This window comes from Triturus cristatus, chromosome 2_2, assembly GCF_964204655.1.
Source record: "Triturus cristatus chromosome 2_2, aTriCri1.1, whole genome shotgun sequence".
NCBI lineage: Eukaryota > Metazoa > Chordata > Amphibia > Caudata > Salamandridae > Triturus > Triturus cristatus.
The window spans coordinates 534,958,017-534,977,115 of NC_140582.1; positions in this window are offsets into that span (position 1 = coordinate 534,958,017).

Below are 19,099 nucleotides of genomic sequence, written 5' to 3' on the forward strand. Positions count from 1 at the left end.
TGTCAGCTTTGGAGAAATCCTAGTGAGACACTGTTTGCCAGCCACCTGAATTGGCCAGTACCGGCGACAAGTTATCTCCGATCCAATCTTTGGAGGAGGGACCAAGTACAGATTGATTCAACTTAATCCTTGCCTGACCACTGTTCCCGACGTGATTGTGGTACTACCTCCCACTCTCCCTGCCTACTGTTCCCTCCACAGCGCTTGTTTGATTTATTAGGTCTCGCCTAGCGAACGCAGCGCATGCATTGCTTCGCCTTGGCGAGCTTATTGTTGTCAGTTTGGTGCACGAAGGAGACAAACCATGTGCGCGCACGGACAGGCGATGTGCACGCACATGGCGTCTCCTCTCTGCCTCACACGATCGAGAAACAGGTGAGTAGGAAAAGGAGTAAATGTGAATGGTCACGACAAATGAAGGATGTTTTTTAGCCGTTACTTGTTCCCTTTACTCTTAGACTGGCGGTGTCTTCTAATTTTGGTAGAGCCCAATCAAATCAATGGAGGTTAATATGCTTAAAGAGCATTGCCGTTTTTGTATAAGCATAACACGTTTGAAAATCCCCGGAATGTTTTTTGTGTGTAACGTTTAGGCTGCACTTTACTAATGGAGTGCCTTCACAACTGTACGCCTATAACTTCTATTTAGCGGCGGAAGATGCAGGCATCGAAGGCACATTATGAATTATAACGAACGGGTAGTTCGAGTCTTCAGTTACTCTGGCAACTGACACATGCGGAACACTCAGAATATTCAATGAATCGCACATTTCCGGCACACTGTAGGACATGTATGTATTTCACGTGAGACAATCTTGTTTCAGGACAGGACTGTACCTTTTCTTTTTCTGCAAAACAAAAGCATCGGGAAAGCCCTTCCATACTAGAACCGGGTTCTAAAAAACCTAATAAACAACACACCTGTATCAAATGTACAAAAGCGGGGGTGCTCTGACGTCATCCCACTTTTAACCTATGAATTTTGCTGTTCTAGGCAAAATGCCCAAGTGTACACCGTTAACTACATTGTATTATACTGTAATAGTATTTATATTGCTCTTACTACCCCTGACGAGGTGTCGAAGCACTTTTCAGCGAGTGGCACTTTACTGCGGAACACAAAAGGATTAGTGGTGGAGTAGGATAGAAAAATGAGATAAATTGATTGGTGGATATGCGAGTCCGCTAGTTGTATTGAATAAAAAAATTGAGGGATTTAATAGGGGAGTCTAGAAAGTGTTAATAGGGAGATCATAGTAGTAAGATGAGGTTTCAGATAAGTAGAAGGAGAGCTGGAGGAGGGAAGAATATAGAAAGCGACTAGGCAGATCATAGTTGTAAAGAAAGGCTTAGGGATGAGCCAAAGGCGTGATACATGAGGGAAGAATTTGTAAAGGGTTGTTTTGGGAGCTCATTTTAGTGGACTGAGGTTTGGGTGAGACGAGGAGGGACGATCCTAGAAAGGGTTAGTTTGGAGCGTGGACACATACATCGCCCGTATATCCAGGGACACTGGCATTATGCTTCACTCTAGGGCCTCATTCTGTGGTTGTATATTTCACTTTTTTGTGTATGTTTATTATAGCAATTCAACACTAACAAAAGAAGAGGGACGAGGAGCTGGTTAAGAAAAATGAAGGCAGGTCCTGTGCCTATGCTCCTAAGAAGTAAATGTAAACACAAGAAGGCAACAGTTCCTAAAGGGGAGGGAAGGGTTCTCAACAGTCTGATTATGATTGTGAGAGAAAAGGTATTTGTCTCCGAAAGGTAATCGAGTGTGCACAAAATGGGAGTGTGCCTCCTTATAATTATGTGCCCTCACACACTCAAACGAGTGTAAAGCATCATCATAGGGCGGTGCTCCTCGTGGGGGTGGCGCGGCAGTCCCTCACGGGCCCTACAAGAGGGCTCTTTGTCGGAGTTCTTTTCAAGGAGGTGCCGTATTTGTGCATGTGGGTGTGAGGGACAAGGTGAAGTGAGTGAGTGATAATAAAATTACCTCGCGGTACCCTGAAAAAATGTTTAATATAAGGTCCTAGAGGCAAATTAAAAAATGGGTTTGGAGACTCTCTGTTGAATTAATAAGAGGGGAGGGATAGATGTTTATCCAACCTGCTCACAAACCGTGAAGGGGGTGTCCTGTGTTTGGGGTTATAAGTGGTCGGCATGTTTCACGCCTGTTAACGGTCCCTAATGGATCCTAATGCGCTTCTTCAGGACGGGGTGTCAAAATAGAGAAAAAGAAGAACTGGGAGTCAGGGAAAGCCCTATACTGCCAAGTCAGCAAGAGTCTTGGTAGGAGGGACGTCACTGCGTCCAAGAACCGTCTTGTCCAAGTTCTAAAAAAGCTGAACCTGTGGGAGACAAGGGGAAAAGAGAAAGCCACCAGAGGACGCTAGATTCAGTACAGCATATGGATAAAATGCAGAAGAGCTGACAGTCAAAAGAAAATCAGAAACTGACAGGCGGCTGGAGCAAGAAGTGCATAAAAGCCAGGTGAGGGCAGGAAAAGAAAGGTGCCAGATCCTGGACCCAAAAAAGAAGTTCTTCTCCATAACGGAAATGTGAGAAAAGGAGAACGAGAGGTCCTACCCAGAAAATCAAGGAGGAGTAGCGGGGGGAACAATTTGTCAAGAAAAACGGGGGAGGGGGCAAAACCATATGGGTGGACAGAGAGACAGACTGGGGGGATGTCGGCAGAGCACGGGGGTGAATGGAGGAGGAAGCTGAAGTTAAAGAGTGAATCATGCGGCGGAAATTGCCCGCAAAAGTCAGGGGTGAGGGACAAAATTGTCCTGAATGGGGATGGTGTGGTGGCCCGGGCTCAAAATGAGGAGGGCTAAATGGAAGGTTGCTAGTAGAGCTGACGCCGTCCGGAATGCACTGAAGAAGAAAGAATCCGGATCATGATGGCAGCATGGGGGTGTGTGATAGGAAAGGGCGGGATGAAACCCAAGGTCCGAAGTTACGAACCCGACATGAAGGAAATCGTCAGGGTGAAAATAGGGGGCCTATAGAGATGCGTACGTAGTAAGGCGCACAGGCCACATGCTAACTGAGGGCCAGGGATCGCAAAAGCACATAGGCGCGTAGTGTGCTAAAATACAGAGGGGGAAAAAGTTTGTAAAAAGTCTAAGTAAGAAAACAGAAGAGGCGGCACTAACCCTCTTGTGTTGAAGGAAGGGCTGCAGAAGTGGAACGTCTGGCAGCCGGGGGATAACTAGAAATGAGAAATTAGATGACAGAGAGCGTTCATCCGTAACTGAGTGGGTGTGGGTGAAAGAAGTCGAACTTACCGAAATAAGCTGTCCCGCTCCCATAGGTGACTGACCAATTCTCCCTGAACGAGGTGTCCGGAAACCTAGTGCTCAGACGAGGTAACGCTGGTTGGCGATGTGGTACGGGACAAGGTATCTTATTAATTCAACAGAGAGTTTCCAAACCCATTTTTTAATTTGCCTCTAGGACCTTTTATTAAACATTTTTTCAGGGTACCGCAAGATAATTTTATCATCACTCACTCACTTCACCTTGTCCCACACACCCACATGCACAAATACGGCACCTCCTTGAAAAGAACTCCGACAAAGAGCCAACTTGTGGGGCGGGTGAGGGACTGCAGCGCCACCCCCTATGATGATGCTTTACACTCGTTTGAGTGTGTGAGGGCACATAATTATAAGGAGGCACACTCCCATTTTGTGCACACTCGATTACCTTTCGGAGACCTTTTCTCTCACAATCATAATCAGACTGTTGAGAACCCTTCCCTCCCCTTTAGGAACTGTTGCCTTCTTGTATTTACTGTTTATTATAGCAAACACTTGTTTCCACAGGGACCTCTAACACTGAAAATAGAGGGTGCTTCTTCACATAATAAAAAACTGAACACGTTAATGAGATCTATTGAAAGTTATTCAACACAAGCATTGAAAATGCAATAGGTCTCACCTTTGATTAAGTTAAAGCCATTTGCTTTGCTAATGGTATGGTATAGCAAAGCAAATTGCTTTACCTTAATAAAAGGCGATACCTATTGCATTTTCAATGCTTTTTTTTTTACCATGGAAACGAGTAGGTAAATAATTGTGTTTTCTAGATTGTCTTTACATTTCGATGTGCTTGAAGGAGGTGAACGATCCACTGGACGTGTAACGTTCGAGGTTGGGTGTCTCCCTTGCTGCAGACACAAACAAGCATTTGCAATGCAACAGGTCTCGCATTTACGCGAGTTTAAGCTATTGGCATTGTAAATGACGATGCCTTTTATTTATGTTTTAAAAACCAAAATATAAATAAAAGGCATTGTCATTTACATTGCCAATAGCTCAAACTCGCGTAAATGCGAGACCTATTGCATTGCAAATGCTTGTTTTTACTCTGTTGTCTGTTTTGCTTAGACGCTGCTTGCTGTTAGGCCCACCAGCTCAGTTTGCAGACACTGTTTTCGAGCCTAATAGGTACAGAACGCTTTCACATCGATACATAATGGAAATACAAAGTAACATGCAAGGACCTTCCAGAAGTTGCTAGGTACGGGATGGGTCTGGGATGTTGAATCTTTCTCATCCACTGTGGCACAACTGCTAAATGCAGCTTCACTTGCACATACTAACTGCAGATTAGCAGGGTCGGCATATAGTGTCGGTACATTTGTACCCCCTTACAATTGTGTTTTATCACCCAGCCCTTCCGCTGTCTCTGAAAAAAAAGCTCCGAAGATAGGCCAGGGGCTTATTTGTTTTCCACGGGATGCTGGATATTATTACAAAAATACCAGGCGACTTTTGCACGCCCACCTCGAAAAACGCACAACTCAGCCGGTCTCATATCGGCAGTGGCCCCTTGCACGAATGCACTCTGCAAGAAAACCGCACATATATAGACACCTGCTCTGAAATTGAACTAGAGGGTCCGCACAGCTGTCTGTCAACTGTCCCCGTGTCAAGCCTGAGTACAGAGCACACAGGGACTCACGCCGGCGTTATCTGAATAAATGACGGAATGAACCCTGGAAGAATAAATCACGTTAGCATTCGGCACTTTCTCGGTTTTCACTTAATTATTTCATTCTGAAATTATCCAATATCGGCACGAACCAATAAAAACACAATCAAAAACGATTTAACGCAATTAAACCATAAATACCTAAAATTGCAAGTAGTCATTTAACACTCAGAACGTCAACTGTAGCAATATTGAAGCACTGTGCGTACAACTTGCATGTTAACATTTTAAGTGGCCACAACGTTTGGATCGGGTACTCCTCCCAGCCTACCCCAATGGTACAGCTGATAATTGTAAATTTAGATGATGAGGCCGAGGAAAAAGACACCAACTCTCCAGTGCTTAATTTGAGCCTATGGTTTCTGGTGCTCGGCACTGGCACTTAATTGTCAACACCAGCACTTATGGCAGTTTGCTGCATGGTGGTGCTCTTTGTCTCATTTAGAGACGAGCATAATAACAGTTGTTTAATAATTCAATGCACTTTAAAAATAACTGATACCTGCTGTCAAGACCATCCTAGGAGTTTTGGGGGTCAGGAACAGTCAGAATTGTCACACTTGTAGGTGTGTGACGGTTAGTAGTTGTGTTGTTCCTGTTATTGGCAGCTCTGACAGCAGCAATGGGCGGTGCAAGCGGAAGCTACCACCTGAAGAGGTCCCTGGCACTTCTATGTTTACAAATTAAGCACAGCAAGTCTCTTCCCGACAGGAATGGGACAGCAGCATCATAGAAACACCATGGAGATCACGACTGATCCTTTCTCTCATACGGAACTATGAACTGCCTAGTCAATATGGCATAACGGCTTTGGATTTGGGGAACCAGGGTCGAGTCTCAGCGTTGGCTCAACATCCTGTGATTCTGGGCAAATCACTTAATCTCCTCGTGCCTAACAACAAATGAATGTGTTCTTGTGGAACGGAACTGGTGCTCATGTCACGCGCTCTAGAGTCGAGTTTGCACTCTATAACTCCCCCCAAAAATGCCAGCCATTGTCAATTCCCCCAGTTTGAGTTAGAGCAATAATGCCCTGGGTCATAAAGCTGCCCAGTTATAGGTTTGAATCCGAAGCGGCCAATTGGATTGCAGCATTTGGAAGTAAACCGTATTGAGTAAAGCTGGTGCCCGGCTACTTCAGAGAGAGAAAATAGTGACAAAACGTCTTGTTGGCACTAGCATAGGAGGGCCATTCTGGAAGGGGTTTTAGTTGATGCTGTGAGGTAAACGGTAAACTTGAAATTAATCTACTAATTACTTTAATTGATGCTTCTCATTCATTAAAATGTAGGACTCATAATAAACTGTAAAAGAAATAAAATGGAAAGGTTAGATATAAATATAATTATTCTGAAAAGATTGGAGTAAAGATTAAATACATTGATGTCATTTTTACATATAATTATTGTTTCTTTTTTGTTGCCCAGGTGAATATTTTACGAAGATGGCCGCCGTAGGCAGCTTATCCTGATTACGAAGTACAGGGCATAATGTTTAAGTCATTCACAAACACACCTGACACACGCATAACACACCCAATCGCCCAGACCACCTATCGTACAGGAGGGTGACTGCTGTGCAGCATGGCTAAAAGATAAATATTTTTTAAGAAGCTATTTACCTTCCTGCATGATCTCGCTTCATTTTAACAACTTCTATAGCACGTTTTTATTCCTTTTAGTAATGCTGCACAATAACCAATCTGCTCTACAACATGGCTAAAAGACATTGGCAAATCCAATAGCTTTTACATAGACGAGATCTATTGGCTTTGCCAATGCATGTATAACCCCTTCGCCGCGGCACGAATTTTGCCGAGGCGCTGGGGGGGGTTCGGGGTGAGCGCGGCGCCGCCATGCTCGTGACGGAACCACTCCTTCATGAGCCACGGGCGCGCTGTGCTCATGACGGAGTGGTTCCGTCACGACTCCGCCCACTTGCATTATTTGCCCGCACAGGCGGGGAATCAGCGCCGCGTGGGCGGAGCGGCCGCCAACGGCCGCAGCATGACGGAACCACTCCGTCATGAGCACACGGCGCCCATGGCTCATGACGGAGTGGTTCCGTCATGAGCAGGCAAGGGGTTAAAAAATGTTTCCCCCTCTAACTTTCTTTAATTTTGCTTCAAGGAGGAGCTACGGTTCCAGCATCAGAAAAATGCTGTCCACACAAAGTTTGCTTTCCCTATGTCAAGTGGCAAAACCCAACATCCAGGCTTTCGGATTTAGTGTAAGGAGTAACCAAATCAATGTCCATGCCAGCACAAGCCTTGGGAGTTATGATGACATGCATATCATTAGTCGAACAATGAGACAGTTTGGGTGTGAGGGCCCAGTCCAGCTTAACGTTAAAAGCCCTAATGCAAACGTAATTAGATCTTGAGGAGATTTTACTTTGTGCAAGGAAATTTAGGGCCTGATTCACAAAAGGGCCTCCACACTCGTGGCGGAGGCCCCGCAGTCGTGGAGGTGTCTCAACACTCAGGGCGGAATCTCTGCAATGAAAAATGAGAATTCTCATTGCAGCGATTACACCCCTAGTACAAAGACTCCCCCATGGCTGCAAGGACTCCGCCACAAGTGCAAGGACTCCACCATGAGTGCGGAGGCCCTTTGTGAATCAGGCCCGTAGTGTTTGAGCAATTGATCTGCCAAAGCATAGGGCCTTTGAAGACTTACAATTGTGACTGTGCATGAAGAGGAGGCACACTATATGCACTAAGTGGCCTCAAACTTTAACAACAGTGATTAAGCCATCTCATTGGAACAAAGAACTCAAATAATGCATGTCGCCCTAATTTCCTCTAGGTTGTTAAGATCCTAATCTGTTATCTGGCATAGATTGCACTATGCATCTTTAGGCGACTTTTGGTCTGCGTATGAAGTGCAAGAAACCTCAACATTTAGTTCATATGTTGAATTGTTGCCACTCCCACGCCCCCATTCACATCTTAGAGGTCACTGACTAAAAGGTTCTAAATAAATTATTATGGCCCTCTTTGAGGAATTGGCTACTATTGCATGAGATAATTGTCGCAACCCATAAAAACCATCACCAACAGGAGATGGTCATTATTAGTTGCAATACTTACTGCTTATCACAGGTTTTGGGTGATAACATCCTGATTTTGGTACTTACCTCAACAAAATCTGCATGCTCCGGTATTTACTGGCCATTTTCCCCAATATTGGCACGATTGGCCTGCTGATATTTAACACAAAAGTTGTAACAGGTGTCACCATATATATCAGAATGCATTGGCCAACCCATGATGAGGGCCTTTATCTGCTTATACATTGATGCCCTGAGGACAATGAAAACTGAGGAACTGAGACTTGTTCCAGTTATGTTGCTAAATTTGTAGCAATATTTTTTATCCTAACATTCTAGTGCCTATCAGATTCCCCTATGGTGATAGAATGGTGGAGGGAAATCCATTGTTTGTGCTTGATATTTCTGCTTTTAGCCAATTGTCAGCTTCCCCAACTCTAAAGTTTTGGAAAAACCTGGACAAAACAAAATAAACACTGAGAAAGCCAACAGGCTGGGAGATAACACCAGCGTTTTCGCATTTTCCAGTGCTTGCCTCAGTCTTCCTTGAGTACACTAGCGTTTCATGCCTTACCCTCGATTAGTTAAAAATCAACATCATTTACATCTATCTCAATTGTCAAATATTTGGGACATTCTACTAGTTTCTTTATCAGCTGCAGAAACAGAGGTAAATTATGCTCCAAATTATTAACAGGAAATATGGGCTTATCTGAGAGAACGTTTCCATAAATTCAAAAACATTACTTTGTGATGGGATTGCTAAATTGAAAATTGCTCAATGTAAAACATCAAAGTGCACTTGATTTCATGAAGTAAAATGTGAAAAAAATGTATTCAACAGTGTACATTTAATATCATGTTCTCCAAACAAAAAGTGGTTTCCATAGAAACTGAAAGCTAGTACATTACTGAAGTCTTGAGATGTTTTCTCAGATGAAGAATTTACAAGTCTATGAATTTTGAGGACAAATTGTGCCCAGTTCACAATGCTTGTTAGATGCATAAGCATGGCTAATCTATGTAATGAGTTGTGGTTCATGCAAGTGACATTGTCACAAGTTTCAAAGTCAGACATGCATAAGTCATGCATGCAGAGGTGTTATTTAGAAATATAATGTTTATTTAAAGTAAAGCTGTAACTTCACATTTGTTCACCCTGAATGAATAGTTGTGGGTGTTTCAAGAAAAGGACTAGTCATAGAATTGAAGTGCAAATGAGTGGAATGTGACTAGTGGTAAGTTTAAGGTTATTTATAAAAGATACCAATCCTTTCCCAGCACATATCTTAATTTTTGAATGATCCAGGTGTAAGTGCTGTGGAAAGTGTAGAAATTTAAATCACTATTACACATTTTCACAAAGAGGGTATAGTACATTTCATGGAAATACATTTTCCAGGGAAAGAAAACAGGTGGTAAATATACATTTGCCAAATTGTACTATTTTCCTACCATTATGCAGTCTGAATTTTAATTATGCACATATTTCACATTGATGGGAAAAAGAAAATAGTGTTACATCAGGTTTGACTATGAATTGAATACATTCCTGTGCGTAAAATTCAAAATTCTTATGTAATTTGTGCACACAGCATGGAGGTGTGTTAATCAGGTAAGCAGTCCTGAACCTCTGTAATTGGTAGCCATAAACCAGGCATTCCAAAATGGGTGACTTGGTTTGCAAAGCCGACCATTTTCCTGGAGACTTCGGCCATTGGTTGGATTCATGGAGCATAAACAAGTTTATGTGAGTCTCCTCCCAAATCAAAGCACCCAGCACTGATAGCAAGATGATTGGCAGTTGAAGAGGCATCCCAAAAGTATTTTTATGAGGCCTACCTCTCATGGTTTGCTGCCTTAGTTGTATATTCTTAGAAGTTAGAGATTGCTCATGCTGGCTTGCCATATATTTTGTCTTATGTGGTTTTTAGAGATGCCAACTATTCCGTGTTAATGCTGGCTGCTTGTTGCGGCCTCAAGCAACGTAACTTTAAAAACAAATTATTCTTATTTTATTTTATGAAACACATTGAAGAAGCAATATACCATGTTACAACATGACATTGGTTAGGTAGTTATCATATCATCGCATACAATAATACATCATATCAAATATAACCATTTTCAACTGGATTGTTGGATTACTTAGCGGGTAAGTACACATACATACAACACTTCTTTCCTGCTATTTTCGGAGTGTACTCCTACCCTCATGCACACCTGATCCTGTTGTTTTTTCCCCTCTGACGGTGTCTGGATACCTATTCATTCTCCTGTCGTCTCGTCCCACCTAGCCTGTGTCTTCTCTGGGGTGCTATTGCATTCTCGTTGCCTGTCTATTTCTTGCACGCCTTCAGCTTCCCCCATTTCCTTCCCCACCAAGTATGCCTGAAATGGAGGCCAGTTAGTTTTAGGGGAGCGGCTAGCAGGGGGTAATAATTTGTGATATGTACGTCTCACTGTGTGTTGCAATCAATGTCCTCTCTAATTTTGTTCCTCTGTGTGCGGCAGAGTAAGGTCTCTGTGCGCTGCAGACAAAGCTATGTGCGCCAATAACCCGACCCTGCGTGTAGACCAGGGCTTTAAGTGGGATGAAAAAACTAGGGGGTCTCTCAAAGGGGCTTGACTAATGCCATTAAGGGCGTGGCTTAAAAGCAATTACGCTGGAAATCTGTGCTTGTCATAGTGTGCCACCAACTGATATTTTGCTTTTTCTGTCATTGCATTCACATATATAATACACGTAACATGTAGTGATGAAGGTCCACTCAGGAAGGTAGTATTTGAAGATACTTTATTCCAAGAAGATAGCATGTAGTAAGGTACAGGACATCATGTAGTTATGAAGTAGATCAGAGCCCCACCAGGAGCTGCCTGTCAGCTGCTCAGCCCATGACCAACTGTCGCTCAGTCTCTCTCTGTCCCAACATTCCGAGGCATCATCAGACTCCAACATTCTAATGAGTCAGAGCACAGGCACTGGCAGAGCAGGGCTGATAAAACACCTTACATTATAACATGCAGGATACTACATATCCCCTTTCGTTCTAACAGAAGCATTAAACCAATAAGTGAATACAAATAGCGAGAGAGAACTAAAGAAGAGATAACAAGGAAGAACAGCAGAGGAACAGAAACAACATCAAGGAAAGTAGTAAGCAAAGCAGCGCGAAGAGACAGGTGGAAGAAAACGAGGAGGAAGAAGAAGAAGAGGAAGGGAAGAGTTAAGCGAAGCCCGACAGAGATAACCCAGACTCATAGACATAGAAAAGGTGAGAGGAAAAAACAATTAACCAGAAGATGGAAACAACCAGGGGGAGAAGGACACAGACGCACCAAAGACTAACCCCCGAACGCACCCACTGGCCAGGCAGGCAGGAAGGGAAGAAAGAACAAGGCACGATGGAAAACGGACACCAGCCTCCACACAGACACAGGGAAGAGGGAGTTACGGATTTCCTCCTAAACAGGGAAGGAAAAGAACGAAAGTGCGAACAAGGGAAGGCTGGAGACAAAAGACGACAACAATGAGTATAGATCCAGAAACCAAGGATGGCAATAAGAATGACACCACGAGGAAAACTGGACGAATATGCTTTGCACGCGTGGGTTCGGATCCCATCCTCGTCGCCACAAAATGTAGTGATGAAGGTCCACTCAGGAAGGTAGTATTTGAAGATACTTTATTCCAAGAAGATAGCATGTAGTAAGGTACAGGACATCATGTAGTTATGAAGTAGATCAGAGCCCCACCAGGAGCTGCCTGTCAGCTGCTCAGCCCATGACCAACTGTCGCTCAGTCTCTCTCTGTCCCAACATTCCGAGGCATCATCAGACTCCAACATTCTAATGAGTCAGAGCACAGGCACTGGCAGAGCAGGGCTGATAAAACACCTTACATTATAACATGCAGGATACTACATAACATTACACCTACAAGAAGCCAGGACGATTGACTTTGTCAATGGTTGTTTGATGCATAAAGTTTTTATAATATTAAAAATGCTTCCGTACTTGTGGTAGAGGTTGTGGCTTAATGCTCGAGCTGCTGAATTAGGAGATAATTTTTCAGTCTCAGGTCAGATTAACATTCTGTGATTCTCGGCAAATCAGTTAATCTCCCCATGCATACAAATAAATAAATCATGTAAATCGCTCCAATACTTTTGGGTTGAGTTTGCACTATATAAAACTTTCTGCATTTCTTTTTTAAAATGCGGGGTTGATGGTTTGCCTATTAAAAGAATTTATGTTACATTCAGCCCATGACAGACTATGTGATCAGGGGAGCATCTCGCTGTGATCAGGGGAGCAACTAGACCCGAGCTTCGGGTGGGGCTAACACACCCAGCCAGGGCAGGCCCTGATCACACACTGTGCAGCAGTCTTATTTGGCACCCCATCCCGCATTTCCTCCTTCTCAATGAATTCCCTCAATACCACTCACCAACAGTGCATCTCATCTCTCTATAGCACCTTTCTGACAAACATTTCATTTTTTAATTGCGCTGCTCATAGTTTCATCACACTCAGTTCTGTGATCTGCATGGTAAGCGCTCTTTGTAGCAGGCACATTAACCGTCTGTGCTGTGGGTGTGGATGTAAGTGCAGAGTGGGATGAATAAATGGATGGCTAGTGATGGGCTTGTTTGACTGAGATTGCAGATTGAGCAGTGAGGGGGACCGGTGAGTGAAGTATCACATGAGTGCAGAGTGAGTAGTGTGCTTGTGCGACTGCAGGGTGGGGTACAGGGTGAACAGTACAAGTGTATTGTGAGTGCAGACTGATGACTGTGAGTGCAGGGTGAGCGGGTGAATGGTGTGAAAGCATCGTGATCAGTGTGAGTGCATTGTGATCACTGTGAGTGCAGGGAGAGCGGGAAAGTGAAGGGCGAGAATGAGGAGTGAGTTGTTTGAATGTTGGGTGCATTCCCAGACACTTGAAGTTGCCCAGATTGTTATTGACGGTGGCATAGGGTTTCAGATATAAGTTAAACTGTTGCTATTATGACAAATAATCCGTTATCGAGGGTGGAGAAAATAAATAATGTGCTGATCCTGCAAAAAACTTCCAGTCTTATAATTAGGTTTGCCAGCTCATTATTTTGATGTCCCAGACGGTACAAAAATAAGCAGTCACCTAAAGCCGTATTTTCAGAACTTATCTGTGCATACTTCGAACAGCAAATATAAATAGAAAGCAATTTTAATTGTGTTCTAGGGCTGCCTGAATGATCCATGACTGATAATTAAAGGGAACAATAACAAAAAAGTCACATTACAAATGAATACATACGTTTTCATTTATAACCCTATTTAGTTTCAAGGAGAGGTCTTTGCAGGCTCTTTAAACAACACGAGTGGCATTTGTCTTTTGGAAACTCTACTTTATATTCTTTTTGATGAAATGCATTCTCACACTACGGCAGTAAATGTGAAATACAAATGTAAGGAATGGGCAGAGTGGGGGACCAATGGGTACTAGAACTAGAAACAACAACAAAGCCTCGGTAACCAGTTTACAAACATATGTAAATATGCAAATAGTCTTTAAAGACCTGTGAAAACTCTGGCGTGCTCTGGCACTGCACAGCTCAAGCCACAGCAGCCCGGGCTGAGACACACGACGGGGGAGGGAGGGGGTCTTTTAGCCCTATGGGCATTGCAGCAAGTTTAAAAGCACAACTTGTGCTTTCAGGATCCAGGATCATCAGAAACCACACGTTGAGATCCTAAACTTGCTGAATTTCTTTTCTGAATGCATCACGCCTGCGGGGATGATTGTGGGCCTTTTAAAAGTATTTATGATAATCACAGCGTCCGTCATGACCTGCATTGAAAATAAATACTTTCAAAAGGCAAACAATCAGCCCCACAGCCGCGCACTATTTAGAAAAGAAATGCATCAAGTTTAAAAGCACAAACGTGTGCTTTCGGATGATTCTTTCCCCAGAATCTATGGGAGGTGGCATGCATGAAATCAGCAGTATTTGTGTGGCATCATGCACATTCCTTTGTGTTACTGAGCCAGTATCAAAAAAGTCTCTCTGGGGTGTAATATGTTCTGTTTATGTATTTAAAATGAATTAGCCTAGGCCTGCCATTCAGTGACACTGATCGGGTCAAAGAGCAGCAGTGTTGCCAACATTTATCATCTATTGCTCTGTCCAAATCACTCTGCCATTATAGTCTCGCTTTTGTGATATTTGGTCTGTGCGCTTCCTGCACTGATGCATATATTTTCATTATTAACCTTGAGTGGGAATCCGCCTGTATTAGGGCTGTTAGCGCAGGAATATTCGGTGGCTCCTGCATATCTTAACCTAGTATTTCCCTTAAAGCATGCCTCACTCTAAAGTATTGGAACTGTATTATAGGTTTTAGTGCCTCTGTGACATCTTGAAAGGATTCCAATTCCTTCACCACTCCATTTTCAAAGAAGTCCCCCATTTCGGTGATTTCCAGAGTTTGCAATGCCTTCACTACCCCTCTTTCCTGACTTATTCGGAACCAAGTGCACCATTCTACCTCCATATGGGGGGACTATATGATGGAGCCCGCGTAATATTCTTGTATTCGTTTCCAGGCCTGCATTGTCGAGTTCAGTGAGCCTAGGACTTCATGACTCCTTAGTGTTCTGGGGAGCATGTGTGGGGTGGCTGCATCTCTTTCGATATGTATATGTGGTAGTGTGTACTTGTCATCCAGCCAACAGAGGGCTGGAGCCCCTTGTGTGGCACCATAGTATAATTCTTGATCAGGGGGTTAGGGCCTCTCATGTCATATGGTAATACCAGTATCTTCCACTGTACCCTGAGTTGTTTACCCGCCCAGATCAGTTATATAGACTATAAGTTGTCAAAAAATGCTCATGACAATATTATTGGGATATTCCGGAACAGGAACAGAAATCTAGGGAGTACAACCATCTTCATGGACACTATGCGCCCCATCCTAGATAAAGGGAGTTTGATCAATCTTTCAATATCTTCCTCCAATTTTTGGATCGCCTTACCCTACTTTTCCCTAAGTACCTGCACTGAGTCTATATGTATTTGTATGCCGAGGTATGTGACAGGTTCTCTGACCAGCGAAGAGGGAATTCCGATGCTATCTGTGCCATACTGGGGGAGAGTGGGAAGATAATGAACTAATCCCAATTAATTTGAAGTCCAGAGAGACCCCCAAAGCGGAATTACCTCTCTCAATACTCGAGAGAGATTCCATTCTGGGTCGCGAATGTATAATAATGTATCATAGGCGTATGTTGAGATTATAAGTCTATAGCCAGGGAATTGTATTCCTCTATGGCAGTGGTATTCCCTCAAGGTGCAAGCCAAAGGTTCAGTTACTATGGCGTACAGCATGGGTGAAAGAGGGCGACCCTGGTGCCTGTTGTGATTTCTATAGGGGTCGTGATCATGTTCCCCACTCTTATCCTTGCAGTTGGCTTGTTATACTGAATCTCTATGTGCCCGATTCACAGGACTAACTTAAGACAAAATCCTAAACGTACTACTTTTGGTATTCACAGAAGGCATTTAGTAGTAGTAAAGTTAGGATTTTGTCTTAAGTCTGTCTTAAGTCCGTCTTAAGTATTTTTTAAGTCTGTCCTAAGTTTGTCTGAAGTTTGTCTTAAGATTGTCTTAAGTCTGTCTTAAGTCTGTCTTAAGTCAAACTTAAGACAAAATCCTAACTTTACTACTACTAAATACCTTCTGTGAATACCAAGAGTAGTAGGACAGACTTAAGAAAGACTTAAGACAAACTTAAGACAAACTTAAGACAGACTTAAGACAGACTTAAGACAAAATCCTAACTTTACTACTACTAAATGCCTTCTGTGAATACCAAAAGTAGTATGTTTAGAATTTTGTCTTAAGTTAGTTCTGTGAATCGGGCCCTATAAGTTTGAGGTATATTTCACCTATCCTGATTCTACTCAAAACGGCCTTTAGGAAGCCCCACTCCACCGAGTCAAATGCCTTTCAGCATCTAAAAATACGGCTGCCACCTTCACCTTCAGCTCAATATATTGTATAGTGCCAAATAGTGTCCATAAATTATACGTTAATGTTTAGCCCGGAACAAATCCTGCTTGTTCAGTGCTGACCACTCCTGGTAATAAGGGAGCAAGCCTGATGGCCAGGACTTTCGCAAATATTTTAGTGTAGACATTTAGTAGTGACAACGGTTGATATGAGGGGCATTTCTCCAGGTCTTTGCATGACTATTAATGCTTCACGCATCGATGGGGGCATAATCCCTTTCTCTGCCATTTCTTCATATAATGTAACTAGGTGAGGGACGAGAATATCCTGAAATGTCTTATAGAAGGCCACTGTTAAGCCGTCTATTCCCACCGCTTTCCCTGCCTGCATTCCAGCAAATGCCACTTTATTTCGGAGGGGTCTAATGGGGCCATTAAGTATTCTCTTTGTTCTGTGGCAAGCTATTGCATCTTTATGTGTTCTATATAGTCCACTCTAGTAGCCTCGTCATGAATGATACGCGTACTGTATAAGTGAGCGTAATATCGTTTAAACCTGTCTGCTATCTGCTCCGTGTCCGAGAGTATGTTGCCTTCTTCAACTAGTATGCTTGCAATTGCTGCTTGTTCCCTATTTGGACATAGGAGTGTAGCTAACGCAGCGTTAGGGCGTTCCCCTTCCCCATATCTCCTCACTTTGGCATACTTCCCCATGTGCCTGATCTCATCATTGGCAGTATCCTGATATTCAGCTAGTTTGTTCTTAATGTCCCCTAATACACTCACGTTTCATGTTCTCTTATGTCGTGTTTCTAACTCTGCTATGACTTTCTCTAGTTACGTTAACCTATTCCTGAGGGACATTGGGACCCCTGCATGTTTAGTAAGCGTGATCCTCCTAATGTATACCTTAATGGATTCCCGTACTGTGCTGAAGTTATCCACTGTGCCAATATTATTGTTGTAATATTCTTCTATTGTCTGTGCCATTTGTGCCTTAAAGACAGGGCCCAACAGGGAGTAAGGGAGTACCTCCCGGTGAATGGTGCTATCTGACGGGGTCGCAGTGTGAAATCTAAGATCACTGGGGAGTGGTCTGAATAGGTGCGAGGGAGTGGTTTACACTTTGCCGCCCTAGTTATGAGGCTTTTTGATATGAGCCAATAATCTATACGCGTTTGTGTGTCATATGCCGACGAGCTATGTGTTGACCCCCCCCTCGTCCGGGTTCTGGTGTCACCATATATCTACTAGGCCTGTACAACTCGCTAAGTCCTGTAGTGCTTTAGTAGTGGCCGATGAATGTGGGGAGGGCCTTGTGACCTATCTAAGCTGGGGTCTAATATACAATTAAAATCTCCACCCCAAACTTGTGGCGGGCTACCTCTTTGTAGTAGACGATTACTGAGGTTATAATAAAAGTGCAGGTCATTGTTATGGGGACGATATAACCCTGCCACCTCCACCTCTAAATCCTCTTTTCGGCATGAGGCTATAACATATTGTTCCTCCTTGTCGACCTGTATATTTGTCAAATGTATCCCTGCTTTACTATCTGTTCATATCAGGACCCCTTGCGCATGTGATGTGAAGCCTGCGGTGTGATAATATCCCCACATCCGCTGTCTTGTCAATATCGTCACATCAGGCATTAAGTGCATTTCCTGTAGGATGGCTATATCTACTTTATGTCCTTTTAAGTATACTACTACTTTCCTGAGTTTCCTGTGATTGTTAGGACCACGCACGTTCCATGTGATGAACCTTATATGCAGGGTCTCTGGGTTGTCTGTTCCACTTGTGCAATCTCCGTTCGATATTTAATGTAAAATTGTCATTTTGTGTAGTGCCATGTGTTTCATTTTTTCTCACCTTTAACAATAACTTTTCCTCCCCCATCTCCCCCCTCCCACGCTTTATGCCCCCTAACTTTGAATAGCGATAAGTATTCCCTCCCGTCTTAACTCCCCCCTTCCCTGTATACAGAAAATAAACCCAATCCGAAATTTGTATTTAGTGGAGTACATGTGGGGGTGGATGTTGCCTGCAGCTCTAGTCTCTGCTGGCCCAGAAACATTGACCACCTAGTGCCTTATTGCTTATGACTTGCCTCCCACAGTTATTCTGTGTTTATGTTCAGGCATATGGACATAGTTGCCTATGGAGTGACGTTAGCCCTCGTATTTCCTCCTGTTTGTCCCCTTATCTCTCTGCTTGTGGCTCTTTACGTGAGCCCCCACCCTGGTAAACCGTCTGCAGAGCAATTGTTATATTTTTAAGTCCTGAGGAGAGTCACATTGTATGTTGCGAATAGCCTTACCTATATGTCCACTTCTAGCACTGTAACCATGTGCATCACGATCTGTGTTCTACCTCAATATCTTTGTAAACAGTCCATATCTCTGCATCACTTCTGTCTCTCCCCTTTCAGCTCTCCTGTCCAGTAAAAAATATACCTGCCTGTTTTTGCAGTTTGCTGTTGCTTCTATTGTTCTTCCTCTTCTGACATTGTTTCAGTTTCTTCATGATGCCCATGTGGTGAATTTCGTTTGCTGCCAGTTCCTCCCCTTTGCTTGAGAAAGTGCAACACACTTTGACTTGCAGTTTGGCTGGGTACAGCATTTTGTATTCTAGTTGGAGCTCGAGGAGCTTTCTCTTAGCCAGGGCAAATAGTCGTCTCGCCTCCTGCACTTGTTGTGTGAAATCCCCTCATAATTCAATGTTCGTAGTTCCCATGCTTTGTGAAGGGCTGCATCCTGGTCCCAGGAGTTAAGGACACTTGCGACTATAGGATGCAGGGGTGCTCCTGGGACCGGACTGGGGGCCAATGAACGATGTGCTCGCTCCACCACAAAAATGTTAGTGGACGCGTCTCAACCTGGGATCGTGGTCAAGAGATTCTCAAAAAATTGTTCCATATTGTCTATGCGGGTCGACTCTGTGACTCCTACTATGCGTATGTTGTTCCTCTGGAACATGCTTCCAAATCCTCGGTTTTTGTTTTTAGAATCTGTAGTGCTTTTGCCATCTTTTTTTGTTCTGCCAAGT